Genomic DNA, 23,714 nt, shown 5'->3' with positions numbered 1-23,714 from the left:
CATTTATGCATTTTTAGAAGTGTCCTTTAATAACGTGTCAGTGATGAGATTTTGGAAAAAAAAAATAGGAGGAAGTATTATAGCAAACTTTACATATGCAATTTGCCTTGCCGAGAGGCCAAGTGGCTGGCCCAATTTCCTGCAAACTGGGAAAATGGTGAGTATTTATTCAGTTACCATGACAACCAAGGGTGGAGCTAGGGGATTGAACAGACCACCACCCGTTTTATCTAATTTCAGAACCCAAGAAAAGAGCCCTATACGTGTGAAAAAAGCAAGATGGGAAAATACAATGAAATAATTTTCACTCATGGAGGCAGCACTTCATACAAAACTGTGTATGTGGCATATGGACACATCACCAAACACAAATACCCACCACCACCTTGTCCACAACTTCCTTGAGCAATCAAATATATGCTGCATATCAGATGCCTACAATAATCTGTGTGTCCAAAAATCACTGCAGCTCTGCTTACCTTATAGCTTGGTGCTGCACCTGCAGAGCAGGTGTTTGTTTCAGCTTGGTGCCTTCACATGATTATGTATCAGCAGCTCAGTTGGAATGTTTGAATGGCCAATTAGGGGCTGTGATTGCAGTACCCTTGGACAGAGAGAGTTTGTGGCAACACAGTAATGCACGGGTGTCAGACTCATTTTGCTCACTGGTCACAGTGTAGTTATGGTTTCCTTCAGAAGACCATTATGACTGTAAAAAACATGGAAAGGCAGGTATTGACCCTGTTCGCAAATTTGATTTGAAATCAGGAAATTAACCACTGCCATGTATTAAATATAAACATATTAGAAAGAACAACAGAGTCATCTGCTGAAATTGGTGGGGCATTACTCTAACTGCCCCGAATGAAGAGTCACCAACGATGGAGAACATTTGTTGATGATTATTATTAGAATCAAATGTGATTACACGGAATTTACATAACATTGTGTTGGTATTCGCATATTGCCAGCACCTTTCTTTGGAATCATAAACTCGCCCAATAATGTACAAATATTTCAGCAATCATACAGTTCATGTGTGGGTGCGTGCGTGTGTGTGCGCGTGTGTGCGTGTGTGTGCTTGGGTGGGTGTGTGTGGTGTGTGTGTTACACAGGATTAGACAAAGCCTGCGATTCATCCACATGTGCAGAGGAGTTTCTGTCCTTCTGCTTGTAAGTAAATTTGTTCTTTTGCATAAATTAAAAATTCATGCTGAGCATATTTCAGATCAGTGTTTTGGACTTTATCACTTTATCTTATATTACCAAAACTTTGCGTCAGAATTCATTTCTGGTGTATGCTTGACCTCCTCCTTCTGCTGAGAATAACTATATCAGTTTAATCATTGATGGTGACTGCTTCCTTTTGTCAACGCCCACCTCCTTCAGTCGCAAAGACAAAAGTTAAAGTGATTCTTAGTTTTACTAATGATGTAAGACATTCACAATACTGTAATACCCCGGTTATCGCGGTTAATGGGGACCGAGACCACCCGCGAAAACTGAAAATCCGCGAAGTAGCGGCGCACCTTCAAAAATGCTTAAAAAAAACTATACAGGTATACTACTGTATACCCCCCTGTATACAGTACACCATATAGAATACGGGTAGAGAGAGAGAGAGAGAGAGAGAAATTCATGTTATAACGAAAAAAACCAAATTATTATTAAAACTTATTATTTTTTTATTCCCCAGCCATTATTTTTTTATTTATTCAATTACTTCTTTTTGTATTTATTTAATTACTTCGACTTTTACCTGCTGGTACGCCGCCCGGTGTGCCCTGTGAAATGAAAGGTGGCATTCTTCATTTATTTATTTATTCATTCATAACTGACAGCCTCGCGCTCCGCTCGTGCCCGGGCGGAAGAGGTGCTCCTCTTCGGCTTAATTGTCACGCACGCCGGACCTTATCCCCCGAAGCGTGTCTCCGTTCGGTTGAACTCGGTTTCATTTCGCCCCGCTCGTGCCCCGGGCGGAAGGTGCTCCTCTTCGGCGTAATTGCCACGCACACCAGCCGGCCTCCTCCGGAGCTCTCGTACGGTCCCGAACGGAGCGAAATGTCGCCCCGCTCGTGCCCGGGCGGAAGGTGCTCCTCTTCGGCTTAACTGCCACGCATGCCGGCCGGAGCTCTGGTACCCGATCGTGCCCGGGGGAACGTGCTCTTCTTCGTCCACTCTCCTCTTCGCCCACGCTCTTCTTCAGCGCACGCCGGCCGTCTAACCGCTCCAGCGCGCGGCGAAACTACAATGCCCCCGCGGAGCGGAGCGAATGGAGAGCCCCGATTGTGCCCGGGCAAAAAAGTTTTTAATTTTTGAATATTTTTTAGACCCGCGAAGCACTGAACCCGCGAAAGGTGAACCGCGAAGTAGCGAGGTATTACAGTACTACTTTGTTTTACTTACACTGGTTTTGTGAGAAAGCATATTGGTTTGTAAAAATGTAAAACAAAAATATTACGCTATATGCACAACAAAACGGAATTTAATCTATTTGTTACTTTATCTCTTGTGGGTTGTTTGTAAGATGTAGTGATACGGGTACATTTATACAATGCAATGTAAATAACAACATCCCAAACAAACTCTGGATTTGGAAACAAATGTTCAGACGAAATATGGATATGAATATACAGTTATTGCAGTGGTAATTATGCAAAGCGCATCTTATTTTACAGACTGTCTCTCAGGGTCATTAGGTTTCTGAAGTAGTTCTGCGTTATATTTACATATATTGGTCATTATCTTCATCATCACCTTCATTGTAGGAAGCTGAGAAAGAGTCATGTTGAGTGTCACGCCTCCAGGGGAGACTGCGACCTGAACACAGCACCTTAGAACGCTTGGCCATCCTGACAATTGGTAGACGTGTCTTGACTGTGTTTGCTTGGTTCTTTTATGAGTGAAAGTGGTAATCCAAAAGATTAATCACAACATTATGGAAATTTGGTCAAGAGGATTTGTAAGAAGTGGGATTTGAACCCATGCCTGCAGGAGAGACTGCAACCTTAACGCAGCGCCTTGGACCGCTCGGTTATATTGACAACTACCACCCAATCCCGGAATATATTTGCTTGGTTCTTTGTTGGTACTTTTATTGGTGAAAGTGGTAACCACAAAAACACTGGGATCACAACATAATGGTAATTTGGTCAAACTGATTTGTCAGAAGTGGGATTTGAAGCCACGCCTCCAGGGGAGACTGCGACCTTAACGCAGCGCCTTAGACCGCTCGGCCATCCTGACAGCTGCTCGCCTTTCCCTGAATATATTTGCTTGGTTCTTTATTGGTACTTTTATTGGAGAAAGTGGTAACAACAAAAATACTGGGATCACAACATAATGGAAATTTGGTCGAAAGAGGTTGTCAGAAGTGGGATTTGAACCCACACCTCCAGGAGAGACTGGGACCTGAACGCAGCGCCTTAGACCGCTCGGCCATCCTGACAACTGCCACTAAGTTCCTGAATATATTTGCTTGGTTCTTTGTTGGTACTTTTATGGTGAAAGTGGTAACGACAAAAACACTGGGATCACAACAAAATGGAAATTTGGTCAGAAGTAATTGTCAGAAGTGGGATTTGAACCCACGCCTCCAGGGGAGACTGCAACCTGAACGCAGCGCCTTAGACCGCTCGGCCATCCTGACAAGTGGTAGAGCCATCTTGACTGTGTTTGCTTGGTTCTTTTGTTGGTGAAAGTGGTCGCAAAGACTGGGATCATAACATAATGGAAATTTGGTCAAAGGGAATTGTCAGAAGTGGGATTTGAACCCACGCCTCGAGGAGAGACTGCGACCTTAACGCAGCGCCTCAGACCGCGCGGCGATCCTGACAACTGCCAGCTGTTCCCTGAATATATTTGCTTGGTTCTTTGTTGGTACTTTTATGGTGAAAGTGGTAACAACAAAAACACTGGGATCACAAAAAAATGGAAATTTGGTCAGAAGGAATTGTCAGAAGTGGGATTCGAACCCACGCCTCCAGGGGAGACTGCGACCTGAACGCAGCGCCTTAGACCGCTCGGCCATCCTGACTAGTGGTGGCGTTGTCTTGACTGTATTTGCTTGATTCTTTTATTGGTGAAAGTGGTAAAAAAAAACACGGGGATCACAACATAATGGGAATTTGGTCAAAAGGAATTTTGTCAGAAGTGGGATTTGAACCCACGCCTCCAGGGGTGACTGCGACCTTAACGCAGTGCCTAAGACCACTCAGCCATCCTGACAACTGCCTGCTGTTACCTGAATATATTTGCTTGGTTCTTTGTTGGTACTTTTATTGGTGAATGTGTTAACCACAAAAACACTGGGATCACAACATAGTGGAAATTTGGTCTATAGGAAATGTCAGAAGTGGGATTCGAACCCACGCCTCCAGGGGAGACTGCGACCTGAACGCAGTGCCTTAGACCGCTCGGCCATCCAGCCAACTGCCAGCCGATCCCTGAATATATTTGCTTGGTTCTTTGTTGGTACTTTTATTGGTGAAAGTGGTAACCACAAAAAAACTGGCATCACAACATAGTGGAAATTTGGTCTATAGGAATTGTCAGAAGTGGGATTTGAACCCACGCCTCCAGGGGAGACTGCGACCTGAACGCAGCGCCTTAGACCGCTCGGCCATCCTGACAAGTGGTAGAGCCATCTTGACTGTGTTTGCTTGGTTCTTTTGTTGTTGAAAGTGGTCACAAAAACACTGGGATCATAACATAATGGAAATTTGGTCAAAGGGAATTGTCAGAAGTGGGATTCGAACCCAAGACTCCAGGGGAGACTGCGACCTGAACGCAGCGCCTTAGACCGCTCGGCCATCCTGACAACTGCCAGCTGTTCCCTGAATATATTTGCTTGGTTCTTTGTTGGTACTTTTATTGGTGAATGTGTTGACCACAAAAACACTGTGATCACAACATAGTGGAAATTTGGTCTATAGGAATTGTCAGAAGTGGGATTTGAACCCACGCCTCCAGGGGAGACTGCGACCTGAACGCAGCGCCTTAGACCGCTTGGCCATCCTGACAAGTGGTAGAGCTGTCTTGACTGTGTTTGCTTGATTCTTTTATTGGTGAAAGTGGTAAACAAAAACTCTGGGATCACAACATAATGGGAATTTGGTCAAAAGGATTTTTGTCAGAAGTGGGATTTGAACCCACGCCTCGGGGGTGACTGCGACCTGAACGCAGCGCCTTAGACCGCTCGGCCATCCTGACAAGTGGTAGAGCCATCTTGACTGTGTTTGCTTGGTTCTTTTGTTGGTGAAAGTGTTCACAAAAACACTGGGATCATAACATAATGGAAATTTGGTCAAAGGGAATTGTCAGAAGTGGGATTTGAACCCACGACTCCAGGGAAGACTGCGACCTGAACGCAGCGCCTTAGACCGCTCGGCCATCCTGACAACTGCCAGCTGTTCCCTGAATATATTTGCTTGGTTCTTTGTTGGTACTTTTACTTGTGAAAGTGGTAACCACAAAAACACTGGCATCACAACATAGTGGAAATTTGGTCCATAGGAATTGTCAGAAGTGGGATTTGAACCCACGCCTCCAGGGGAGACTGCGACCTGAACGCAGCGCCTTAGACCGCTCGGCCATCCTGACAAGTGGTAGAGCTGTCTTGACTGTGTTTGCTTGGTTCTTTTGTTGTTGAAAGTGGTCAAAAGAACAATGGGATCATAACATAATGGAAATTTGGTCAAAGGGAATTGTCAGAAGTGGGATTTGAACCCACGCCTCCAGGGGAGACTGCGACCTGAACGCAGCGCCTTAGACCGCTCGGCCATCCTGACAAGTGGTAGAGCTGTCTTGACTGTGTTTGCTTGGTTCTTTTGTTGTTGAAAGTGGTCAAAAGAACAATGGGATCATAACATAATGGAAATTTGGTCAAAGGGAATTGTCAGAAGTGGGATTTGAACCCACGCCTCCAGGAGAGACTGCGACCTGAACGCAGCGCCTTAGACCGCTCGGCCATCCTGACAAGTGGTGGCGTTGTCTTGACTGTATTTGCTTGATTCTTTTATTGGTGAAAGTGGTAAACAAAAACACTGGGATCACAACATAATAGGAATTTGGTCGAAAGGATTTTTGTCAGAAGTGGGATTTGAACCCACGCCTCCAGGAGAGACTGCGACCTTAACGCAGCGCCTTAGACCGCTCGGCCATCCTGACAACTGCCAGCTGTTCCCTGAATATATTTGCTTGGTTCTTTGTTGGTACTTTTATTGGTGAATGTGTTAACCACAAAAACACTGGGATCACAACATAGTGGAAATTTGGTCTATAGGAAATGTCAGAAGTGGGATTCGAACCCACGCCTCCAGGGGAGACTGCGACCTGAACGCAGTGCCTTAGACCGCTCGGCCATCCAGCCAACTGCCAGCCGATCCCTGAATATATTTGCTTGGTTCTTTGTTGGTACTTTTATTGGTGAAAGTGGTAACCACAAAAAAACTGGCATCACAACATAGTGGAAATTTGGTCTATAGGAATTGTCAGAAGTGGGATTTGAACCCACGCCTCCAGGGGAGACTGCGACCTGAACGCAGCGCCTTAGACCGCTCGGCCATCCTGACAAGTGGTAGAGCCATCTTGACTGTGTTTGCTTGGTTCTTTTGTTGTTGAAAGTGGTCACAAAAACACTGGGATCATAACATAATGGAAATTTGGTCAAAGGGAATTGTCAGAAGTGGGATTCGAACCCAAGACTCCAGGGGAGACTGCGACCTGAACGCAGCGCCTTAGACCGCTCGGCCATCCTGACAACTGCCAGCTGTTCCCTGAATATATTTGCTTGGTTCTTTGTTGGTACTTTTATTGGTGAATGTGTTGACCACAAAAACACTGTGATCACAACATAGTGGAAATTTGGTCTATAGGAATTGTCAGAAGTGGGATTTGAACCCACGCCTCCAGGGGAGACTGCGACCTGAACGCAGCGCCTTAGACAGCTTGGCCATCCTGACAAGTGGTGGCGTTGTCTTGACTGTATTTGCTTGATTCTTTTATTGGTGAAAGTGGTAAACAAAAACTCTGGGATCACAACATAATGGGAATTTGGTCAAAAGGATTTTTGTCAGAAGTGGGATTTGAACCCACGCCTCGGGGGTGACTGCGACCTGAACGCAGCGCCTTAGACCGCTCGGCCATCCTGACAAGTGGTAGAGCCATCTTGACTGTGTTTGCTTGGTTCTTTTGTTGGTGAAAGTGTTCACAAAAACACTGGGATCATAACATAATGGAAATTTGGTCAAAGGGAATTGTCAGAAGTGGGATTTGAACCCACGACTCCAGGGAAGACTGCGACCTGAACGCAGCGCCTTAGACCGCTCGGCCATCCTGACAACTGCCAGCTGTTCCCTGAATATATTTGCTTGGTTCTTTGTTGGTACTTTTACTTGTGAAAGTGGTAACCACAAAAACACTGGCATCACAACATAGTGGAAATTTGGTCCATAGGAATTGTCAGAAGTGGGATTTGAACCCACGCCTCCAGGGGAGACTGCGACCTGAACGCAGCGCCTTAGACCGCTCGGCCATCCTGACAAGTGGTAGAGCTGTCTTGACTGTGTTTGCTTGGTTCTTTTGTTGTTGAAAGTGGTCAAAAGAACAATGGGATCATAACATAATGGAAATTTGGTCAAAGGGAATTGTCAGAAGTGGGATTTGAACCCACGCCTCCAGGAGAGACTGCGACCTGAACGCAGCGCCTTAGACCGCTCGGCCATCCTGACAAGTGGTGGCGTTGTCTTGACTGTATTTGCTTGATTCTTTTATTGGTGAAAGTGGTAAACAAAAACACTGGGATCACAACATAATAGGAATTTGGTCGAAAGGATTTTTGTCAGAAGTGGGATTTGAACCCACGCCTCCAGGAGAGACTGCGACCTTAACGCAGCGCCTTAGACCGCTCGGCCATCCTGACAACTGCCAGCTGTTCCCTGAATATATTTGCTTGGTTCTTTGTTGGTACTTTTATTGGTGAATGTGTTAACCACAAAAACACTGGGATCACAACATAGTGGAAATTTGGTCTATAGGAAATGTCAGAAGTGGGATTCGAACCCACGCCTCCAGGGGAGACTGCGACCTGAACGCAGTGCCTTAGACCGCTCGGCCATCCAGCCAACTGCCAGCCGATCCCTGAATATATTTGCTTGGTTCTTTGTTGGTACTTTTATTGGTGAAAGTGGTAACCACAAAAAAACTGGCATCACAACATAGTGGAAATTTGGTCTATAGGAATTGTCAGAAGTGGGATTTGAACCCACGCCTCCAGGGGAGACTGCGACCTGAACGCAGCGCCTTAGACCGCTCGGCCATCCTGACAAGTGGTAGAGCCATCTTGACTGTGTTTGCTTGGTTCTTTTGTTGTTGAAAGTGGTCACAAAAACACTGGGATCATAACATAATGGAAATTTGGTCAAAGGGAATTGTCAGAAGTGGGATTCGAACCCAAGACTCCAGGGGAGACTGCGACCTGAACGCAGCGCCTTAGACCGCTCGGCCATCCTGACAACTGCCAGCTGTTCCCTGAATATATTTGCTTGGTTCTTTGTTGGTACTTTTATTGGTGAATGTGTTGACCACAAAAACACTGTGATCACAACATAGTGGAAATTTGGTCTATAGGAATTGTCAGAAGTGGGATTTGAACCCACGCCTCCAGGGGAGACTGCGACCTGAACGCAGCGCCTTAGACCGCTTGGCCATCCTGACAAGTGGTGGCGTTGTCTTGACTGTATTTGCTTGATTCTTTTATTGGTGAAAGTGGTAAACAAAAACTCTGGGATCACAACATAATGGGAATTTGGTCAAAAGGATTTTTGTCAGAAGTGGGATTTGAACCCACGCCTCGGGGGTGACTGCGACCTGAACGCAGCGCCTTAGACCGCTCGGCCATCCTGACAAGTGGTAGAGCCATCTTGACTGTGTTTGCTTGGTTCTTTTGTTGGTGAAAGTGTTCACAAAAACACTGGGATCATAACATAATGGAAATTTGGTCAAAGGGAATTGTCAGAAGTGGGATTTGAACCCACGACTCCAGGGAAGACTGCGACCTGAACGCAGCGCCTTAGACCGCTCGGCCATCCTGACAACTGCCAGCTGTTCCCTGAATATATTTGCTTGGTTCTTTGTTGGTACTTTTACTTGTGAAAGTGGTAACCACAAAAACACTGGCATCACAACATAGTGGAAATTTGGTCCATAGGAATTGTCAGAAGTGGGATTTGAACCCACGCCTCCAGGGGAGACTGCGACCTGAACGCAGCGCCTTAGACCGCTCGGCCATCCTGACAAGTGGTAGAGCTGTCTTGACTGTGTTTGCTTGGTTCTTTTGTTGTTGAAAGTGGTCAAAAGAACAATGGGATCATAACATAATGGAAATTTGGTCAAAGGGAATTGTCAGAAGTGGGATTTGAACCCACGCCTCCAGGGGAGACTGCGACCTGAACGCAGCGCCTTAGACCGCTCGGCCATCCTGACAAGTGGTAGAGCTGTCTTGACTGTGTTTGCTTGGTTCTTTTGTTGTTGAAAGTGGTCAAAAGAACAATGGGATCATAACATAATGGAAATTTGGTCAAAGGGAATTGTCAGAAGTGGGATTTGAACCCACGCCTCCAGGAGAGACTGCGACCTGAACGCAGCGCCTTAGACCGCTCGGCCATCCTGACAAGTGGTGGCGTTGTCTTGACTGTATTTGCTTGATTCTTTTATTGGTGAAAGTGGTAAACAAAAACACTGGGATCACAACATAATAGGAATTTGGTCGAAAGGATTTTTGTCAGAAGTGGGATTTGAACCCACGCCTCCAGGAGAGACTGCGACCTTAACGCAGCGCCTTAGACCGCTCGGCCATCCTGACAACTGCCAGCTGTTCCCTGAATATATTTGCTTGGTTCTTTGTTGGTACTTTTATTGGTGAATGTGTTAACCACAAAAACACTGGGATCACAACATAGTGGAAATTTGGTCTATAGGAAATGTCAGAAGTGGGATTCGAACCCACGCCTCCAGGGGAGACTGCGACCTGAACGCAGTGCCTTAGACCGCTCGGCCATCCAGCCAACTGCCAGCCGATCCCTGAATATATTTGCTTGGTTCTTTGTTGGTACTTTTATTGGTGAAAGTGGTAACCACAAAAAAACTGGCATCACAACATAGTGGAAATTTGGTCTATAGGAATTGTCAGAAGTGGGATTTGAACCCACGCCTCCAGGGGAGACTGCGACCTGAACGCAGCGCCTTAGACCGCTCGGCCATCCTGACAAGTGGTAGAGCCATCTTGACTGTGTTTGCTTGGTTCTTTTGTTGTTGAAAGTGGTCACAAAAACACTGGGATCATAACATAATGGAAATTTGGTCAAAGGGAATTGTCAGAAGTGGGATTTGAACCCAAGACTCCAGGGGAGACTGCGACCTGAACGCAGCGCCTTAGACCGCTCGGCCATCCTGACAACTGCCAGCTGTTCCCTGAATATATTTGCTTGGTTCTTTGTTGGTACTTTTATTGGTGAATGTGTTGACCACAAAAACACTGTGATCACAACATAGTGGAAATTTGGTCTATAGGAATTGTCAGAAGTGGGATTTGAACCCACGCCTCCAGGGGAGACTGCGACCTGAACGCAGCGCCTTAGACAGCTTGGCCATCCTGACAAGTGGTGGCGTTGTCTTGACTGTATTTGCTTGATTCTTTTATTGGTGAAAGTGGTAAACAAAAACTCTGGGATCACAACATAATGGGAATTTGGTCAAAAGGATTTTTGTCAGAAGTGGGATTTGAACCCACGCCTCGGGGGTGACTGCGACCTGAACGCAGCGCCTTAGACCGCTCGGCCATCCTGACAAGTGGTAGAGCCATCTTGACTGTGTTTGCTTGGTTCTTTTGTTGGTGAAAGTGTTCACAAAAACACTGGGATCATAACATAATGGAAATTTGGTCAAAGGGAATTGTCAGAAGTGGGATTTGAACCCACGACTCCAGGGAAGACTGCGACCTGAACGCAGCGCCTTAGACCGCTCGGCCATCCTGACAACTGCCAGCTGTTCCCTGAATATATTTGCTTGGTTCTTTGTTGGTACTTTTACTTGTGAAAGTGGTAACCACAAAAACACTGGCATCACAACATAGTGGAAATTTGGTCCATAGGAATTGTCAGAAGTGGGATTTGAACCCACGCCTCCAGGGGAGACTGCGACCTGAACGCAGCGCCTTAGACCGCTCGGCCATCCTGACAAGTGGTAGAGCTGTCTTGACTGTGTTTGCTTGGTTCTTTTGTTGTTGAAAGTGGTCAAAAGAACAATGGGATCATAACATAATGGAAATTTGGTCAAAGGGAATTGTCAGAAGTGGGATTTGAACCCACGCCTCCAGGAGAGACTGCGACCTGAACGCAGCGCCTTAGACCGCTCGGCCATCCTGACAAGTGGTGGCGTTGTCTTGACTGTATTTGCTTGATTCTTTTATTGGTGAAAGTGGTAAACAAAAACACTGGGATCACAACATAATAGGAATTTGGTCGAAAGGATTTTTGTCAGAAGTGGGATTTGAACCCACGCCTCCAGGAGAGACTGCGACCTTAACGCAGCGCCTTAGACCGCTCGGCCATCCTGACAACTGCCAGCTGTTCCCTGAATATATTTGCTTGGTTCTTTGTTGGTACTTTTATTGGTGAATGTGTTGACCACAAAAACACTGGGATCACAAGTTAGTGGAAATTTGGTCTAGAGCAGCAGTCGGCAACCCGCGGCTCCGGAGCCTCATGCGGCTCTTTCATCCTCATAATGCGGCTCTGATTGGCTTGGGAAAATAAATTACAATTTTTTTTTTTTTTTTTTCATTGAAGTGTGTTTTATTTGTGTTAGTTTTTATATTCTTTTAGTTCTTAATTTGAAGATTATTGTGATCTTGAAATATTAAAATATTAATTAAATTATTTGATACTATTTTTGTCACGATCAGTCTGTTGCGCTCCCAGCGAGTGAGCGTGGCCCGGCGGCTCCGCTCCCGGAAGCGGCCACGAGCCGGACGCGCTCCCGATCGCCACAGCTGCGCCTCATTGGGACTCTGATTACGGACTATTTAAGCGTTGCTCATGCGCTTGCTCATGGTCTTGTTCATAGTTTGTTCTCCTCGTGATTTGCTCTCGTTTTTGTCATTTGAGTATTTTGTCCTTGGTTTGCTCACAGCTACTTTATGGCTCGCTTTAAGTTTTCTCGTTCCAATTGGTCTTGTCTTCGCCATTTTTGTGGTAAACATTGTTTTTTGGTTCCTTGCGTTGCAAGCGATTTCTGTTCTTTCCTTATTTATTTCCTGGAGTGACCCGGTCACCCAGCGTTTTCCGTTTCGCCCTCCCGGCGGTGGTAATCATAGAACCCTTGCGGTTAGTAAATTTATAAATATTGATCCTATAGTGATTATTGTGTGTTGCTTGTCGGCCTTCAATAAACGCCCTGTCAATCCTACCTCCTGAGTCTGCGCTTAAGGGTCCACCTTACACCGCTTCAGGCTGGGAAGCGGTCCTGACAATTTTTTCGTCGCTCAAAATAGACGTCACATAATTTTCTCCGTAGCACTTCATAAGACATAACCACACTATAGTTGTTTATACAAAGTGTAAAGGTAAGAAAAAGCAATATATACAGTGTTATCTTCATTTTAGATAAGATAAATGGATATAAGGATGACGCCTCATGGCATTTTTCTGCTTTCGTTTGCTACATGGACAATTTAAATTCAGCTTTTTAATTTATTTGAAAGAGACATTCATTGTTATTATTTTTCAAGAATTCAAAATGTTAAAAATGTGTTCATTAAATGAATAAAATGTAATTTTCTCTGTAGCACGTGGATTTCATAAGAAACATGCTGCGGTAAAGTAGTAGAATTTTTTTTTTTCATTTTAGATGTGCGGCTCCCAGTGTTTTCTTTTCCGTGGAAATCGGGTTCAAATGGCTCTTTCGGTGTCAAAGGTTGCCGACCGCTGGTCTAGAGGAATTGTCAGAAGTGGGATTTGAACCCACGCCTCCAGGGGAGACTGCGACCTGAACGCAGCGCCTTAGACCGCTCGGCCATCCTGACAAGTGGTGGCGTTGTCTTGACTGTGTTTGCTTGGTTCTTTTGTTGTTGAAAGTGGTCACAAAAACACTGGGATCATAACATAATGGATATTTGGTCAAAGGGAATTGTCAGAAGTGGGATTTGAACCCACGCCTCCAGGGGAGACTGCGACCTTAACGCAGCGCCATAGACCGCTCGGCCATCCTGACAACTGCCAGCAATCCCCTGAATATATTTGCTTGGTTCTTTGTTGGTACTTTTATGGTGAAAGTGGTAACCACAAAAACACTGGGATCACAACAAAATGGAAATCTGGTCAGAAGTGGGATTTGGACCCACGCCTCCGGGGGTGACTGCTACCTTAACGCAGCGCCTTAGACCACTCAGGCATCCTGACAACTGCCAGCTGTTCCCTGAATATATTTGCTTGGTTCTTTGTTGGTACTTTTATTGGTGAAAGTGGTAACCACAAAAACACTGGAATCACAACATAGTGGAAATTTGGTCTATAGGAAATGTCAGAAGTGAGATTCGAACCCACGCCTCCAGGGGAGACTGCGACCTGAACGCAGCGCCTTAGACCGCTCGGCCATCCTGACAACTGCCAGCTGTTCCCTGAATATATTTGCTTGGTTCTTTGTTGGTACTTTTATTGGTGAAAGTGGTAACCACAAAAACACTGGGATCACAACAAAATGGAAATTTGGTCAGAAGTAAATGACAGAAGTGGGATTTGAACCCACGCCTCCAGGGGAGACTGCGACCTGAACGCAGCGCCTTAGACCGCTCGGCCATCCTGACAAGTGGTAGAGCTGTCTTGACTGTGTTTGCTTGGTTCTTTTGTTGTTGAAAGTGGTCACAAAAACACTGGGATCATAACATAATGGAAATTTGGTCAAAGGGAATTGTCAGAAGTGGGATTTGAACCCACGCCTCCAGGAGAGACTGCGACCTGAACGCAGCGCCTTAGACCGCTCGGCCATCCTGACAAGTGGTGGCGTTGTCTTGACTGTATTTGCTTGATTCTTTTATTGGTGAAAGTGGTAAACAAAAACACTGGGATCACAACATAATAGGAATTTGGTCGAAAGGATTTTTGTCAGAAGTGGGATTTGAACCCACGCCTCCAGGAGAGACTGCGACCTTAACGCAGCGCCTTAGACCGCTCGGCCATCCTGACAACTGCCAGCTGTTCCCTGAATATATTTGCTTGGTTCTTTGTTGGTACTTTTATGGTGAAAGTGGTAACCACAAAAACACTGGGATACCAACATAATGGAAAATTGGTCAAAGGGAATAGTCAGGAGTGGGATTTGAACCCACGCCTCCAGGGGAGATTGCGATCTGAACGCAGCGCCTTAGACCACTCAGCCATCCTGACAACTGCCACCCAGTTCCGGAATATATTTGCTTGGTTCTTTGTTGGTACTTTTATGGTGAAAATGGTAAACACAAAAACACTGGGATAGCAACAAAATGGAAATTTGGTCAAAGGGAATTGTCTGAAGTGGGATTTGAACCCACGCCTCCAGGGGAGACTGCGACCTGAACGCAGCGCCTTAGACCGCTCGGCCATCCTGACAAGTGGTAGAGCCATCTTGACTGTGTTTGCTTGGTTCTTTTGTTGGTGAAAGTGGTCACAAAGACACTGGGATCATAACATAATGGAAATTTGGTCAAAGGGAATTGTCAGAAGTGGGATTTGAACCCACGCCTCCAGGAGAGACTGCGACCTTAACGCAGCGCCTTAGACCGCTCGGCCATCCTGACAACTGCCAGCTGTTCCCTGAATATATTTGCTTGGTTCTTTGTTGGTACTTTTATGGTGAAAGTGGTAACCACAAAAACACTGGGATCACAACAAAATGGAAATTTGGTCAGAAGTAATTGTCAGAAGTGGGATTTGAACCCACGCCTCCAGGGGAGACTGCGACCTGAACGCACTGCCTTAGACCACTCGGCCATCCTGACAAGTGGTGGCGTGGTCTTGACTGTATTTGCTTGATTCTTTTATTGGTGAAAGTGGTAAACAAAAACACTGGGATCACAACATAATGGGTATTTGGTCGAAAGGATTTTTGTCAGAAGTGGGATTTGAACCCACGCCGCCAGGAGAGACGGCGACCTTAACGCAGCGCCTTAGACCGCTCGGCCATCCAGACAACTGCCAGCTGTTCCCTGAATATATTTGCTTGGTTCTTTGTTGGTACTTTTATGGTGAAAGTGGTAACCACAAAAACACTGGGATCACAACAAAATGGAAATTTGGTCAGAAGGAATTGTCAGAAGTGGGATTTGAACCCACGCCTCCATGGGAGACTGCGACCTGAACGCAGCGCCTTAGACCACTCGGCCATCCTGACAACTGCCACCCAGTTCCTGAATATATTTGCTTGGTTCTTTGTTGGTACTTTTATGGTGAAAATGGTAAACACAAAAACACTGGGATACCAACATAATGGAAATTTGGTCAAAGAGAATTTTCAGAAGTGGGATTTGAACCCACGCCTCCAGGGGAGACTGCGACCTGAACGCAGCGCCTTAGACCGCTCGGCCATCATGACAAGTGGTAGAGCCATCTTGACTGTGTTTGCTTGGTTCTTTTGTTGGTGAAAGTGGTCACAAAGACACTGGGATCATAACATAATGGAAATTTGGTCAAAGGGAATTGTCAGAAGTGGGATTTGAACCCACGCCTCCAGGAGAGACTGCGACCTTAACGCAGCGCCTTAGACCGCTCGGCCATCCTGACAACTGCCAGCTGTTCCCTGAATATATTTGCTTGGTTCTTTGTTGGTACTTTTATTGTGAAAGTGGTAACCACAAAAACACTGGGATCACAACAAAATGGAAATTTGGTCAGAAGTAATTGTCAGAAGTGGGATTTGAACCCACGCCTCCAGGGGAGACTGCGACCTGAACGCAGCGCCTTAGACCGCTCGGCCATCCTGACAAGTGGTGGCGTGGTCTTGACTGTATTTGCTTGATTCTTTTATTGGTGAAAGTGGTAAACAAAAACACTGGGATCACAACATAATGGGAATTTGGTCGAAAGGATTTTTGTCAGAAGTGGGATTTGAACCCACGCCTCCAGGAGAGACTGCGACCTTAACGCAGCGCCTTAGACCGCTCGGCCATCCTGACAACTGCCAGCTGTTACCTGAATATATTTGCTTGGTTCTTTGTTGGTACTTTTATTGGTGAATGTGTTGACCACAAAAACACTGGGATCACAAAATAGTGGAAATTTGGTCTATAGGAATTGTCAGAAGTGGGATTTGAACCCACGCCTCCAGGGGAGACTGCGACCTGAACGCAGCGCCTTAGACCACTCGGCCATCCTGACAAGTGGTGGCGTTGTCTTGACTGTATTTGCTTGATTCTTTTATTGGTGAAAGTGGTAAACAAAAACTCTGGGATCACAACATAATGGGAATTTGGTCGAAAGGATTTTTGTCAGAAGTGGGATTTGAACCCACGCCTCCGGGGGTGACTGCTAACTTAACGCAGCGCCTTAGACCACTCAGCCATCCTGACAACTGCCTGCTGTTCCCTGAATATATTTGCTTGGTTCTTTGTTGGTACTTTTATTGGTGAATGTGGTAACATCAAAAATACTGGGATCACAACATAATGGAAATTTGGTCGAAAGAGGTTGTCAGAAGTGGGATTTGAACCCACACCTCCAGGAGAGACTGGGACCTGAACGCAGCGCCTTAGACCGCTCGGCCATCCTGACAACTGCCACTAAGTTCCTGAATATATTTGCTTGGTTCTTTGTTGGTACTTTTATGGTGAAAGTGGTAACGACAAAAACACTGGGATCACAACAAAATGGAAATTTGGTCAGAAGTAATTGTCAGAAGTGGGATTTGAACCCACGCCTCCAGGGGAGACTGCGACCTGAACGCAGCGCCTTTGACCGCTCGGCCATCCTGACAAGTGGTAGAGCCATCTTGACTGTGTTTGCTTGGTTCTTTTGTTGGTGAAAGTGGTCGCAAAGACTGGGATCATAACATAATGGAAATTTGGTCAAAGGGAATTGTCAGAAGTGGGATTTGAACCCACGCCTCGAGGAGAGACTGCGACCTTAACGCAGCGCCTCAGACCGCTCGGCGATCCTGACAACTGCCAGCTGTTCCCTGAATATATTTGCTTGGTTCTTTGTTGGTACTTTTATTGGTGAATGTGTTATCCACAAAAACACTGGGATCACAACATAGTGGAAATTTGGTCTATAGGAAATGTCAGAAGTGGGATTCGAACCCACGCCTCCAGGGGAGACTGCAACCTGAACGCAGTGCCTTAGACCGCTCGGCCATCCAGCCAACTGCCAGCCAATCCCTGAATATATTTGCTTGGTTCTTTGTTGGTACTTTTATTGGTGAAAGTGGTAACCACAAAAAAACTGGGATCACAACAAAATGGAAATTTGGTCAGAAGGAATTGTCAGAAGTGGGATTTGAACCCACGCCTCCGGGGGTGACTGCTAACTTAACGCACTGCCTTAGACCACTCGGCCATCCTGACAAGTGGTGGCGTGGTCTTGACTGTATTTGCTTGATTCTTTTATTGGTGAATGTGTTGAGCACAAAAACACTGGGATCACAACAAAATGGAAATTTGGTCAGAAGTAATTGTCAGAAGTGGGATTTGAACCCACGCCTCCAGGGGAGACTGCGACCTGAACGCACTGCCTTAGACCACTCGGCCATCCTGACAAGTGGTGGCGTGGTCTTGACTGTATTTGCTTGATTCTTTTATTGGTGAATGTGTTGAGCACAAAAACACTGGGATCACAACAAAATGGAAATTTGGTCAGAAGTAATTGTCAGAAGTGGGATTTGAACCCACGCCTCGAGGAGAGACTGCGACCTTAACGCAGCGCCTCAGACCGCTCGGCGATCCTGACAACTGCCAGCTGTTCCCTGAATATATTTGCTTGGTTCTTTGTTGGTACTTTTATGGTGAAAGTGGTAACAACAAAAACACTGGGATCACAAAAAAATGGAAATTTGGTCCGAAGGAATTGTCAGAAGTGGGATTCGAACCCACGCCTCCAGGGGAGACTGCGACCTGAACGCAGCGCCTTAGACCGCTCGGCCATCCTGACTAGTGGTGGCGTTGTCTTGACTGTATTTGCTTGATTCTTTTATTGGTGAAAGTGGTAAAAAAAAACACGGGGATCACAACATAATGGGAATTTGGTCAAAAGGAATTTTGTCAGAAGTGGGATTTGAACCTACGCCTCCAGGGGTGACTGCGACATTAACGCAGTGCCTAAGACCACTCAGCCATCCTGACAACTGCCTGCTGTTACCTGAATATATTTGCTTGGTTCTTTGTTGGTACTTTTATTGGTGAATGTGTTAACCACAAAAACACTGGGATCACAACATAGTGGAAATTTGGTCTATAGGAAATGTCAGAAGTGGGATTCGAACCCACGCCTCCAGGGGAGACTGCGACCTGAACGCAGTGCCTTAGACCGCTCGGCCATCCAGCCAACTGCCAGCCGATCCCTGAATATATTTGCTTGGTTCTTTGTTGGTACTTTTATTGGTGAAAGTGGTAACCACAAAAAAACTGGCATCACAACATAGTGGAAATTTGGTCTATAGGAATTGTCAGAAGTGGGTTTTGAACCCACGCCTCCAGGGGAGACTGCGACCTGAACGCAGCGCCTTAGACCGCTCGGCCATCCTGACAAGTGGTAGAGCCATCTTGACTGTGTTTGCTTGGTTCTTTTGTTGTTGAAAGTGGTCACAAAAACACTGGGATCATAACATAATGGAAATTTGGTCAAAGGGAATTGTCAGAAGTGGGATTTGAACCCACGACTCCAGGGAAGACTGCGACCTGAACGCAGCGCCTTAGACCGCTCGGCCATCCTGACAACTGCCAGCTGTTCCCTGAATATATTTGCTTGGTTCTTTGTTGGTACTTTTACTTGTGAAAGTGGTAACCACAAAAACACTGGCATCACAACATAGTGGAAATTTGGTCTATAGGAATTGTCAGAAGTGGGATTTGAACCCACGCCTCCAGGGGAGACTGCGACCTGAACGCAGCGCCTTAGACCGCTCGGCCATCCTGACAAGTGGTAGAGCTGTCTTGACTGTGTTTGCTTGGTTCTTTTGTTGTTGAAAGTGGTCAAAAGAACAATGGGATCATAACATAATGGAAATTTGGTCAAAGGGAATTGTCAGAAGTGGGATTTGAACCCACGCCTCCAGGAGAGACTGCGGCCTGAACGCAGCGCCTTAGACCGCTCGGCCATCCTGACAAGTGGTGGCGTTGTCTTGACTGTATTTGCTTGATTCTTTTATTGGTGAAAGTGGTAATCAAAAACACTGGGATCACAACATAATAGGAATTTGGTCGAAAGGATTTTTGTCAGAAGTGGGATTTGAACCCACGCCTCCAGGAGAGACTGCGACCTTAACGCAGCGCCTTAGACCGCTCGGCCATCCTGACAACTGCCAGCTGTTCCCTGAATATATTTGCTTGGTTCTTTGTTGGTACTTTTATTGGTGAATGTGTTGACCACAAAAACACTGGGATCACAAAATAGTGGAAATTTGGTCTATAGGAATTGTCAGAAGTGGGATTTGAACCCACGCCTCCAGGGGAGACTGCGACCTGAACGCAGCGCCTTAGACCACTCGGCCATCCTGACAAGTGGTGGCGTTGTCTTGACTGTATTTGCTTGATTCTTTTATTGGTGAAAGTGGTAAACAAAAACTCTGGGATCACAACATAATGGGAATTTGGTCGAAAGGATTTTTGTCAGAAGTGGGATTTGAACCCACGCCTCCGGGGGTGACTGCTAACTTAACGCAGCGCCTTAGACCACTCAGCCATCCTGACAACTGCCTGCTGTTCCCTGAATATATTTGCTTGGTTCTTTGTTGGTACTTTTATTGGTGAATGTGTTGAGCACAAAAACACTGGGATCACAACAAAGTGGAAATTTGGTCTATAGGAATTGCCATTAGTGGGATTCGAACCCACGCCTCCAGGGGAGACTGGGACCTGAACGCAGCGCCTTAGACCGCTCGGCCATCCTGACAACTGCCAGCTGTTCCCTGAATATATTTGCTTGGTTCTTTGTTGGTACTTTTATGGTGAAAGTGGTTAGCACAAAAACACTGGGATCACAACAAAATGGAAATTTGGTCAGAAGGAATTGTCAGAAGTGGGATTTGAACCGACGCCTCCAGGGGAGATTGCAACCTGAACGCAGCGCCTTAGACCGCTCGGCCATCCTGACAACTGCCACGCAGTTCCTGAATATATTTGCTTGGTTCTTTGTTGGTACTTTTATGGTGAAAATGGTAACCACAAAAACACTGGGATACCAACATAATGGAAATTTGGTCAAAGCGAATTGTCGGAAGTGGGATTTGAACCCACGCCTCCAGGGGAGACTGCGACCTGAACGCAGCGCCGTAGACCGCTCGGCCATCCTGACAAGTGGTAGAGCCATCTTGACTGTGTTTGCTTGGTTCTTTTGTTGGTGAAAGTGTTCACAAAAACACAGGGATCATAACATAATGGAAATTTGGTCAAAGGGAATTGTCAGAAGTGGGATTCGAACCCACGACTCCAGGGGAGACTGCAACCTGAACGCAGCGCCTTAGACCGCTCGGCCATCCTGACAACTGCCAGCTGTTCCCTGAATATATTTGCTTGGTTCTTTGTTGGTACTTTTACTTGTGAAAGTGGTAACCACAAAAACACTGGCATCACAACATAGTGGAAATTTTGTCTATAGGAATTGTCAGAAGTGGGATTTGAACCCACGCCTCCAGGGGAGACTGCGACCTGAACGCAGCGCCTTAGACCGCTCGGCCATCCTGACAAGTGGTAGAGCTGTCTTGACTGTGTTTGCTTGGTTCTTTTGTTGTTGAAAGTGGTCAAAAAAACAATGGGATCATAACATAATGGAAATTTGGTCAAAGGGAATTGTCAGAAGTGGGATTTGAACCCACACCTCCAGGAGAGACTGCGACCTGAACGCAGCGCCTTAGACCGCTCGGCCATCCTGACAAGTGGTGGCGTTGTCTTGACTGTATTTGCTTGATTCTTTTATTGGTGAAAGTGGTAAACAAAAACACTGGGATCACAACATAATAGGAATTTGGTCGAAAGGATTTTTGTCAGAAGTGGGATTTGAACCCACGCCTCCAGGAGAGACTGCGACCTTAACGCAGCGCCATAGACCGCTCGGCCATCCTGACAACTGCCAGCTGTTCCCTGAATATATTTGCTTGGTTCTTTGTTGGTACTTTTATTGGTGAATGTGTTGACCACAAAAACACTGGGATCACAACATAGTGGAAATTTGGTCTAGAGGAATTGTCAGAAGTGGGATTTGAACCCACGCCTCCAGGGGAGACTGCGACCTGAACGCAGCGCCTTAGACCGCTCGGCCATCCTGACAAGTGGTGGCGTTGTCTTGACTGTGTTTGCTTGGTTCTTTTGTTGTTGAAAGTGGTCACAAAAACACTGGGATCATAACATAATGGATATTTGGTCAAAGGGAATTGTCAGAAGTGGGATTTGAAACCACGCCTCCAGGGGCGACTGCGACCTTAACGCAGCGCCATAGACCGCTCGGCCATCCTGAGAACTGCCAGCGGTCCCCTGAATATATTTGCTTGGTTCTTTGTTGGTACTTTTATGGTGAAAGTGGTAACCACAAAAACACTGGCATCACAACATAGTGGAAATTTGGTCTATAGGAAATGTCAGAAGTGGGATTCGAACCCACGCCTCCAGGGAAGACTGCGACCTGAACGCAGCGCCTTAGACCGCTCGGCCATCCTGACAACTGCCAGCTGTTCCCTGAATATATTTGCTTGGTTCTTTGTTGGTACTTTTATTGGTGAAAGTGGTAACCACAAAAACACTGGGATCACAACAAAATGGAAATTTGGTCAGAAGTCAATGTCAGAAGTGGGATTTGAACCCACGCCTCCAGGGGAGACTGCGACCTGAACGCAGCGCCTTAGACCGCTCGGCCATCCTGACAAGTGGTAGAGCTGTCTTGACTGTGTTTGCTTGGTTCTTTTGTTGTTGAAAGTGGTCACAAAAACACTGGGATCATAACATAATGGAAATTTGGTCAAAGGGAATTGTCAGAAGTGGGATTTGAACCCACGCCTCCAGGAGAGACTGCGACCTGAACGCAGCGCCTTAGACCGCTCGGCCATCCTGACAAGTGGTGGCGTTGTCTTGACTGTATTTGCTTGATTCTTTTATTGGTGAAAGTGGTAAACAAAAACACTGGGATCACAACATAATAGGAATTTGGTCGAAAGGAATTTTGTCAGAAGTGGGATTTGAACCCACGCCTCCAGGAGAGACTGCGACCTTAACGCAGCGCCTTAGACCGCTCGGCCATCCTGACAACTGCCAGCTGTTCCCTGAATATATTTGCTTGGTTCTTTGTTGGTACTTTTATGGTGAAAGTGGTAACCACAAAAACACTGGGATACCAACATAATGGAAAATTGGTCAAAGGGAATAGTCAGAAGTGGGATTTGAACCCACGCCTCCAGGGGAGATTGCGACCTGAACGCAGCGCCTTAGACCACTCGGCCATCCTGACAACTGCCACCCAGTTCCTGAATATATTTGCTTGGTTCTTTGTTGGTACTTTTATGGTGAAAATGGTAAACACAAAAACACTGGGATAGCAACAAAATGGAAATTTGGTCAAAGGGAATTGTCAGAAGTGGGATTTGAACCCACGCCTCCAGGGGAGACTGCGACCTGAACGCAGCGCCTTAGACCGCTCGGCCATCCTGACAAGTGGTAGAGCCATCTTGACTGTGTTTGCTTGGTTCTTTTGTTGGTGAAAGTGGTCACAAAGACACTGGGATCATAACATAATGGAAATTTGGTCAAAGGGAATTGTCAGAAGTGGGATTTGAACCCACGCCTCCAGGAGAGACTGCGACCTTAACGCAGCGCCTTAGACCGCTCGGCCATCCTGACAACCGCCAGCTGTTCCCTGAATATATTTGCTTGGTTCTTTGTTGGTACTTTTATGGTGAAAGTGGTAAGCACAAAAACACTGGGATCACAACAAAATGGAAATTTGGTCAGAAGTAATTGTCAGAAGTGGGATTTGAACCCACGCCTCCAGGGGAGACTGCGACCTGAACGCAGCGCCTTAGACCGCTCGGCCATCCTGACAAGTGGTGGCGTGGTCTTGACTGTATTTGCTTGATTCTTTTATTGGTGAAAGTGGTAAACAAAAACACTGGGATCACAACATAATGGGTATTTGGTCGAAAGGATTTTTGTCAGAAGTGGGATTTGAACCCACGCCGCCAGGAGAGACGGCGACCTTAACGCAGCGCCTTAGACCGCTCGGCCATCCAGACAACTGCCAGCTGTTCCCTGAATATATTTGCTTGGTTCTTTGTTGGTACTTTTATGGTGAAAGTGGTAACCACAAAAACACTGGGATCACAACAAAATGGAAATTTGGTCAGAAGGAATTGTCAGAAGTGGGATTTGAACCCACGCCTCGATGGGAGATTGCGACCTGAACGCTGCGCCTTAGACCACTCGGCCATCCTGACAAGTGGTAGAGCTGTCTTGACTGTGTTTGCTTGGTTCTTTTGTTGTTGAAAGTGGT

The 23,714-nt window shown here is 46.2% G+C and overlaps 62 non-coding genes across 62 annotated transcripts; all 62 read right to left on the bottom strand.

Moving 5' to 3' along the window:
- Positions 1-3,163: 3,163 nt before the first annotated feature.
- trnal-aag (transfer RNA leucine (anticodon AAG)) lies at positions 3,164-3,246 on the bottom strand. The gene has a single exon. It is a non-coding gene; the product is annotated as a tRNA-Leu (tRNA).
- Positions 3,247-3,566: 320 nt separating this feature from the next.
- Positions 3,567-3,649, bottom strand: trnal-cag (transfer RNA leucine (anticodon CAG)). Its single transcript has one exon. It is a non-coding gene; the product is annotated as a tRNA-Leu (tRNA).
- Positions 3,650-3,953: 304 nt separating this feature from the next.
- Positions 3,954-4,036, bottom strand: trnal-cag (transfer RNA leucine (anticodon CAG)). Its single transcript has one exon. It is a non-coding gene; the product is annotated as a tRNA-Leu (tRNA).
- Positions 4,037-4,144: 108 nt separating this feature from the next.
- On the bottom strand, positions 4,145-4,227 carry trnal-aag (transfer RNA leucine (anticodon AAG)). The gene has a single exon. It is a non-coding gene; the product is annotated as a tRNA-Leu (tRNA).
- A 321-nt stretch (positions 4,228-4,548) lies between these two features.
- On the bottom strand, positions 4,549-4,631 carry trnal-cag (transfer RNA leucine (anticodon CAG)). The gene has a single exon. It is a non-coding gene; the product is annotated as a tRNA-Leu (tRNA).
- A 307-nt stretch (positions 4,632-4,938) lies between these two features.
- trnal-cag (transfer RNA leucine (anticodon CAG)) lies at positions 4,939-5,021 on the bottom strand. The gene has a single exon. It is a non-coding gene; the product is annotated as a tRNA-Leu (tRNA).
- Positions 5,022-5,316: 295 nt separating this feature from the next.
- Positions 5,317-5,399, bottom strand: trnal-cag (transfer RNA leucine (anticodon CAG)). Its single transcript has one exon. It is a non-coding gene; the product is annotated as a tRNA-Leu (tRNA).
- Positions 5,400-5,518: 119 nt separating this feature from the next.
- On the bottom strand, positions 5,519-5,601 carry trnal-cag (transfer RNA leucine (anticodon CAG)). Its single transcript has one exon. It is a non-coding gene; the product is annotated as a tRNA-Leu (tRNA).
- A 105-nt stretch (positions 5,602-5,706) lies between these two features.
- Positions 5,707-5,789, bottom strand: trnal-cag (transfer RNA leucine (anticodon CAG)). Its single transcript has one exon. It is a non-coding gene; the product is annotated as a tRNA-Leu (tRNA).
- Positions 5,790-5,894: 105 nt separating this feature from the next.
- On the bottom strand, positions 5,895-5,977 carry trnal-cag (transfer RNA leucine (anticodon CAG)). The gene has a single exon. It is a non-coding gene; the product is annotated as a tRNA-Leu (tRNA).
- Positions 5,978-6,085: 108 nt separating this feature from the next.
- Positions 6,086-6,168, bottom strand: trnal-aag (transfer RNA leucine (anticodon AAG)). The gene has a single exon. It is a non-coding gene; the product is annotated as a tRNA-Leu (tRNA).
- Positions 6,169-6,489: 321 nt separating this feature from the next.
- trnal-cag (transfer RNA leucine (anticodon CAG)) lies at positions 6,490-6,572 on the bottom strand. The gene has a single exon. It is a non-coding gene; the product is annotated as a tRNA-Leu (tRNA).
- Positions 6,573-7,257: 685 nt separating this feature from the next.
- Positions 7,258-7,340, bottom strand: trnal-cag (transfer RNA leucine (anticodon CAG)). Its single transcript has one exon. It is a non-coding gene; the product is annotated as a tRNA-Leu (tRNA).
- Positions 7,341-7,459: 119 nt separating this feature from the next.
- trnal-cag (transfer RNA leucine (anticodon CAG)) lies at positions 7,460-7,542 on the bottom strand. The gene has a single exon. It is a non-coding gene; the product is annotated as a tRNA-Leu (tRNA).
- Positions 7,543-7,647: 105 nt separating this feature from the next.
- Positions 7,648-7,730, bottom strand: trnal-cag (transfer RNA leucine (anticodon CAG)). Its single transcript has one exon. It is a non-coding gene; the product is annotated as a tRNA-Leu (tRNA).
- Positions 7,731-7,838: 108 nt separating this feature from the next.
- On the bottom strand, positions 7,839-7,921 carry trnal-aag (transfer RNA leucine (anticodon AAG)). The gene has a single exon. It is a non-coding gene; the product is annotated as a tRNA-Leu (tRNA).
- Positions 7,922-8,242: 321 nt separating this feature from the next.
- On the bottom strand, positions 8,243-8,325 carry trnal-cag (transfer RNA leucine (anticodon CAG)). Its single transcript has one exon. It is a non-coding gene; the product is annotated as a tRNA-Leu (tRNA).
- Positions 8,326-8,632: 307 nt separating this feature from the next.
- Positions 8,633-8,715, bottom strand: trnal-cag (transfer RNA leucine (anticodon CAG)). The gene has a single exon. It is a non-coding gene; the product is annotated as a tRNA-Leu (tRNA).
- Positions 8,716-9,010: 295 nt separating this feature from the next.
- Positions 9,011-9,093, bottom strand: trnal-cag (transfer RNA leucine (anticodon CAG)). The gene has a single exon. It is a non-coding gene; the product is annotated as a tRNA-Leu (tRNA).
- Positions 9,094-9,212: 119 nt separating this feature from the next.
- trnal-cag (transfer RNA leucine (anticodon CAG)) lies at positions 9,213-9,295 on the bottom strand. The gene has a single exon. It is a non-coding gene; the product is annotated as a tRNA-Leu (tRNA).
- Positions 9,296-9,400: 105 nt separating this feature from the next.
- On the bottom strand, positions 9,401-9,483 carry trnal-cag (transfer RNA leucine (anticodon CAG)). The gene has a single exon. It is a non-coding gene; the product is annotated as a tRNA-Leu (tRNA).
- Positions 9,484-9,588: 105 nt separating this feature from the next.
- trnal-cag (transfer RNA leucine (anticodon CAG)) lies at positions 9,589-9,671 on the bottom strand. The gene has a single exon. It is a non-coding gene; the product is annotated as a tRNA-Leu (tRNA).
- A 108-nt stretch (positions 9,672-9,779) lies between these two features.
- Positions 9,780-9,862, bottom strand: trnal-aag (transfer RNA leucine (anticodon AAG)). Its single transcript has one exon. It is a non-coding gene; the product is annotated as a tRNA-Leu (tRNA).
- Positions 9,863-10,183: 321 nt separating this feature from the next.
- Positions 10,184-10,266, bottom strand: trnal-cag (transfer RNA leucine (anticodon CAG)). Its single transcript has one exon. It is a non-coding gene; the product is annotated as a tRNA-Leu (tRNA).
- Positions 10,267-10,951: 685 nt separating this feature from the next.
- On the bottom strand, positions 10,952-11,034 carry trnal-cag (transfer RNA leucine (anticodon CAG)). Its single transcript has one exon. It is a non-coding gene; the product is annotated as a tRNA-Leu (tRNA).
- A 119-nt stretch (positions 11,035-11,153) lies between these two features.
- On the bottom strand, positions 11,154-11,236 carry trnal-cag (transfer RNA leucine (anticodon CAG)). The gene has a single exon. It is a non-coding gene; the product is annotated as a tRNA-Leu (tRNA).
- A 105-nt stretch (positions 11,237-11,341) lies between these two features.
- Positions 11,342-11,424, bottom strand: trnal-cag (transfer RNA leucine (anticodon CAG)). The gene has a single exon. It is a non-coding gene; the product is annotated as a tRNA-Leu (tRNA).
- A 108-nt stretch (positions 11,425-11,532) lies between these two features.
- trnal-aag (transfer RNA leucine (anticodon AAG)) lies at positions 11,533-11,615 on the bottom strand. Its single transcript has one exon. It is a non-coding gene; the product is annotated as a tRNA-Leu (tRNA).
- Positions 11,616-12,998: 1,383 nt separating this feature from the next.
- On the bottom strand, positions 12,999-13,081 carry trnal-cag (transfer RNA leucine (anticodon CAG)). Its single transcript has one exon. It is a non-coding gene; the product is annotated as a tRNA-Leu (tRNA).
- A 105-nt stretch (positions 13,082-13,186) lies between these two features.
- On the bottom strand, positions 13,187-13,269 carry trnal-aag (transfer RNA leucine (anticodon AAG)). Its single transcript has one exon. It is a non-coding gene; the product is annotated as a tRNA-Leu (tRNA).
- Positions 13,270-13,576: 307 nt separating this feature from the next.
- Positions 13,577-13,659, bottom strand: trnal-cag (transfer RNA leucine (anticodon CAG)). The gene has a single exon. It is a non-coding gene; the product is annotated as a tRNA-Leu (tRNA).
- Positions 13,660-13,966: 307 nt separating this feature from the next.
- trnal-cag (transfer RNA leucine (anticodon CAG)) lies at positions 13,967-14,049 on the bottom strand. The gene has a single exon. It is a non-coding gene; the product is annotated as a tRNA-Leu (tRNA).
- Positions 14,050-14,157: 108 nt separating this feature from the next.
- Positions 14,158-14,240, bottom strand: trnal-aag (transfer RNA leucine (anticodon AAG)). The gene has a single exon. It is a non-coding gene; the product is annotated as a tRNA-Leu (tRNA).
- Positions 14,241-14,358: 118 nt separating this feature from the next.
- Positions 14,359-14,441, bottom strand: trnal-cag (transfer RNA leucine (anticodon CAG)). Its single transcript has one exon. It is a non-coding gene; the product is annotated as a tRNA-Leu (tRNA).
- A 118-nt stretch (positions 14,442-14,559) lies between these two features.
- On the bottom strand, positions 14,560-14,642 carry trnal-cag (transfer RNA leucine (anticodon CAG)). The gene has a single exon. It is a non-coding gene; the product is annotated as a tRNA-Leu (tRNA).
- Positions 14,643-14,747: 105 nt separating this feature from the next.
- On the bottom strand, positions 14,748-14,830 carry trnal-aag (transfer RNA leucine (anticodon AAG)). Its single transcript has one exon. It is a non-coding gene; the product is annotated as a tRNA-Leu (tRNA).
- Positions 14,831-15,340: 510 nt separating this feature from the next.
- trnal-cag (transfer RNA leucine (anticodon CAG)) lies at positions 15,341-15,423 on the bottom strand. The gene has a single exon. It is a non-coding gene; the product is annotated as a tRNA-Leu (tRNA).
- Positions 15,424-15,729: 306 nt separating this feature from the next.
- trnal-aag (transfer RNA leucine (anticodon AAG)) lies at positions 15,730-15,812 on the bottom strand. Its single transcript has one exon. It is a non-coding gene; the product is annotated as a tRNA-Leu (tRNA).
- A 118-nt stretch (positions 15,813-15,930) lies between these two features.
- Positions 15,931-16,013, bottom strand: trnal-cag (transfer RNA leucine (anticodon CAG)). Its single transcript has one exon. It is a non-coding gene; the product is annotated as a tRNA-Leu (tRNA).
- Positions 16,014-16,121: 108 nt separating this feature from the next.
- trnal-aag (transfer RNA leucine (anticodon AAG)) lies at positions 16,122-16,204 on the bottom strand. Its single transcript has one exon. It is a non-coding gene; the product is annotated as a tRNA-Leu (tRNA).
- Positions 16,205-16,323: 119 nt separating this feature from the next.
- On the bottom strand, positions 16,324-16,406 carry trnal-cag (transfer RNA leucine (anticodon CAG)). Its single transcript has one exon. It is a non-coding gene; the product is annotated as a tRNA-Leu (tRNA).
- A 511-nt stretch (positions 16,407-16,917) lies between these two features.
- trnal-cag (transfer RNA leucine (anticodon CAG)) lies at positions 16,918-17,000 on the bottom strand. The gene has a single exon. It is a non-coding gene; the product is annotated as a tRNA-Leu (tRNA).
- A 1,090-nt stretch (positions 17,001-18,090) lies between these two features.
- On the bottom strand, positions 18,091-18,173 carry trnal-cag (transfer RNA leucine (anticodon CAG)). The gene has a single exon. It is a non-coding gene; the product is annotated as a tRNA-Leu (tRNA).
- Positions 18,174-18,281: 108 nt separating this feature from the next.
- trnai-aau (transfer RNA isoleucine (anticodon AAU)) lies at positions 18,282-18,364 on the bottom strand. Its single transcript has one exon. It is a non-coding gene; the product is annotated as a tRNA-Ile (tRNA).
- A 321-nt stretch (positions 18,365-18,685) lies between these two features.
- On the bottom strand, positions 18,686-18,768 carry trnal-cag (transfer RNA leucine (anticodon CAG)). The gene has a single exon. It is a non-coding gene; the product is annotated as a tRNA-Leu (tRNA).
- A 105-nt stretch (positions 18,769-18,873) lies between these two features.
- On the bottom strand, positions 18,874-18,956 carry trnal-cag (transfer RNA leucine (anticodon CAG)). The gene has a single exon. It is a non-coding gene; the product is annotated as a tRNA-Leu (tRNA).
- Positions 18,957-19,075: 119 nt separating this feature from the next.
- trnal-cag (transfer RNA leucine (anticodon CAG)) lies at positions 19,076-19,158 on the bottom strand. Its single transcript has one exon. It is a non-coding gene; the product is annotated as a tRNA-Leu (tRNA).
- A 105-nt stretch (positions 19,159-19,263) lies between these two features.
- trnal-cag (transfer RNA leucine (anticodon CAG)) lies at positions 19,264-19,346 on the bottom strand. Its single transcript has one exon. It is a non-coding gene; the product is annotated as a tRNA-Leu (tRNA).
- Positions 19,347-19,454: 108 nt separating this feature from the next.
- On the bottom strand, positions 19,455-19,537 carry trnal-aag (transfer RNA leucine (anticodon AAG)). The gene has a single exon. It is a non-coding gene; the product is annotated as a tRNA-Leu (tRNA).
- Positions 19,538-19,656: 119 nt separating this feature from the next.
- trnal-cag (transfer RNA leucine (anticodon CAG)) lies at positions 19,657-19,739 on the bottom strand. Its single transcript has one exon. It is a non-coding gene; the product is annotated as a tRNA-Leu (tRNA).
- Positions 19,740-20,841: 1,102 nt separating this feature from the next.
- Positions 20,842-20,924, bottom strand: trnal-cag (transfer RNA leucine (anticodon CAG)). The gene has a single exon. It is a non-coding gene; the product is annotated as a tRNA-Leu (tRNA).
- Positions 20,925-21,029: 105 nt separating this feature from the next.
- On the bottom strand, positions 21,030-21,112 carry trnal-cag (transfer RNA leucine (anticodon CAG)). Its single transcript has one exon. It is a non-coding gene; the product is annotated as a tRNA-Leu (tRNA).
- Positions 21,113-21,220: 108 nt separating this feature from the next.
- trnal-aag (transfer RNA leucine (anticodon AAG)) lies at positions 21,221-21,303 on the bottom strand. Its single transcript has one exon. It is a non-coding gene; the product is annotated as a tRNA-Leu (tRNA).
- A 119-nt stretch (positions 21,304-21,422) lies between these two features.
- trnal-cag (transfer RNA leucine (anticodon CAG)) lies at positions 21,423-21,505 on the bottom strand. Its single transcript has one exon. It is a non-coding gene; the product is annotated as a tRNA-Leu (tRNA).
- A 306-nt stretch (positions 21,506-21,811) lies between these two features.
- trnal-cag (transfer RNA leucine (anticodon CAG)) lies at positions 21,812-21,894 on the bottom strand. Its single transcript has one exon. It is a non-coding gene; the product is annotated as a tRNA-Leu (tRNA).
- A 119-nt stretch (positions 21,895-22,013) lies between these two features.
- Positions 22,014-22,096, bottom strand: trnal-cag (transfer RNA leucine (anticodon CAG)). Its single transcript has one exon. It is a non-coding gene; the product is annotated as a tRNA-Leu (tRNA).
- A 105-nt stretch (positions 22,097-22,201) lies between these two features.
- trnal-cag (transfer RNA leucine (anticodon CAG)) lies at positions 22,202-22,284 on the bottom strand. Its single transcript has one exon. It is a non-coding gene; the product is annotated as a tRNA-Leu (tRNA).
- Positions 22,285-22,392: 108 nt separating this feature from the next.
- On the bottom strand, positions 22,393-22,475 carry trnal-aag (transfer RNA leucine (anticodon AAG)). Its single transcript has one exon. It is a non-coding gene; the product is annotated as a tRNA-Leu (tRNA).
- Positions 22,476-22,593: 118 nt separating this feature from the next.
- On the bottom strand, positions 22,594-22,676 carry trnal-cag (transfer RNA leucine (anticodon CAG)). The gene has a single exon. It is a non-coding gene; the product is annotated as a tRNA-Leu (tRNA).
- Positions 22,677-22,794: 118 nt separating this feature from the next.
- Positions 22,795-22,877, bottom strand: trnal-cag (transfer RNA leucine (anticodon CAG)). Its single transcript has one exon. It is a non-coding gene; the product is annotated as a tRNA-Leu (tRNA).
- A 105-nt stretch (positions 22,878-22,982) lies between these two features.
- trnal-aag (transfer RNA leucine (anticodon AAG)) lies at positions 22,983-23,065 on the bottom strand. Its single transcript has one exon. It is a non-coding gene; the product is annotated as a tRNA-Leu (tRNA).
- A 118-nt stretch (positions 23,066-23,183) lies between these two features.
- Positions 23,184-23,266, bottom strand: trnal-cag (transfer RNA leucine (anticodon CAG)). The gene has a single exon. It is a non-coding gene; the product is annotated as a tRNA-Leu (tRNA).
- Between the last annotated feature and the right edge of the window lie 448 nt (positions 23,267-23,714).

Source organism: Idiotropiscis lumnitzeri, chromosome 10 (genome assembly GCF_059441095.1).
Source record: "Idiotropiscis lumnitzeri isolate Australia: NSW breed Sydney's pygmy pipehorse chromosome 10, RoL_Ilum_1.0, whole genome shotgun sequence".
In the NCBI taxonomy this organism is placed as follows: Eukaryota; Metazoa; Chordata; class Actinopteri; order Syngnathiformes; family Syngnathidae; genus Idiotropiscis; species Idiotropiscis lumnitzeri.
The sequence above is the reverse complement of the archived record's forward strand: the minus strand, read 5'-3'. Positions and strand labels throughout refer to the sequence as shown.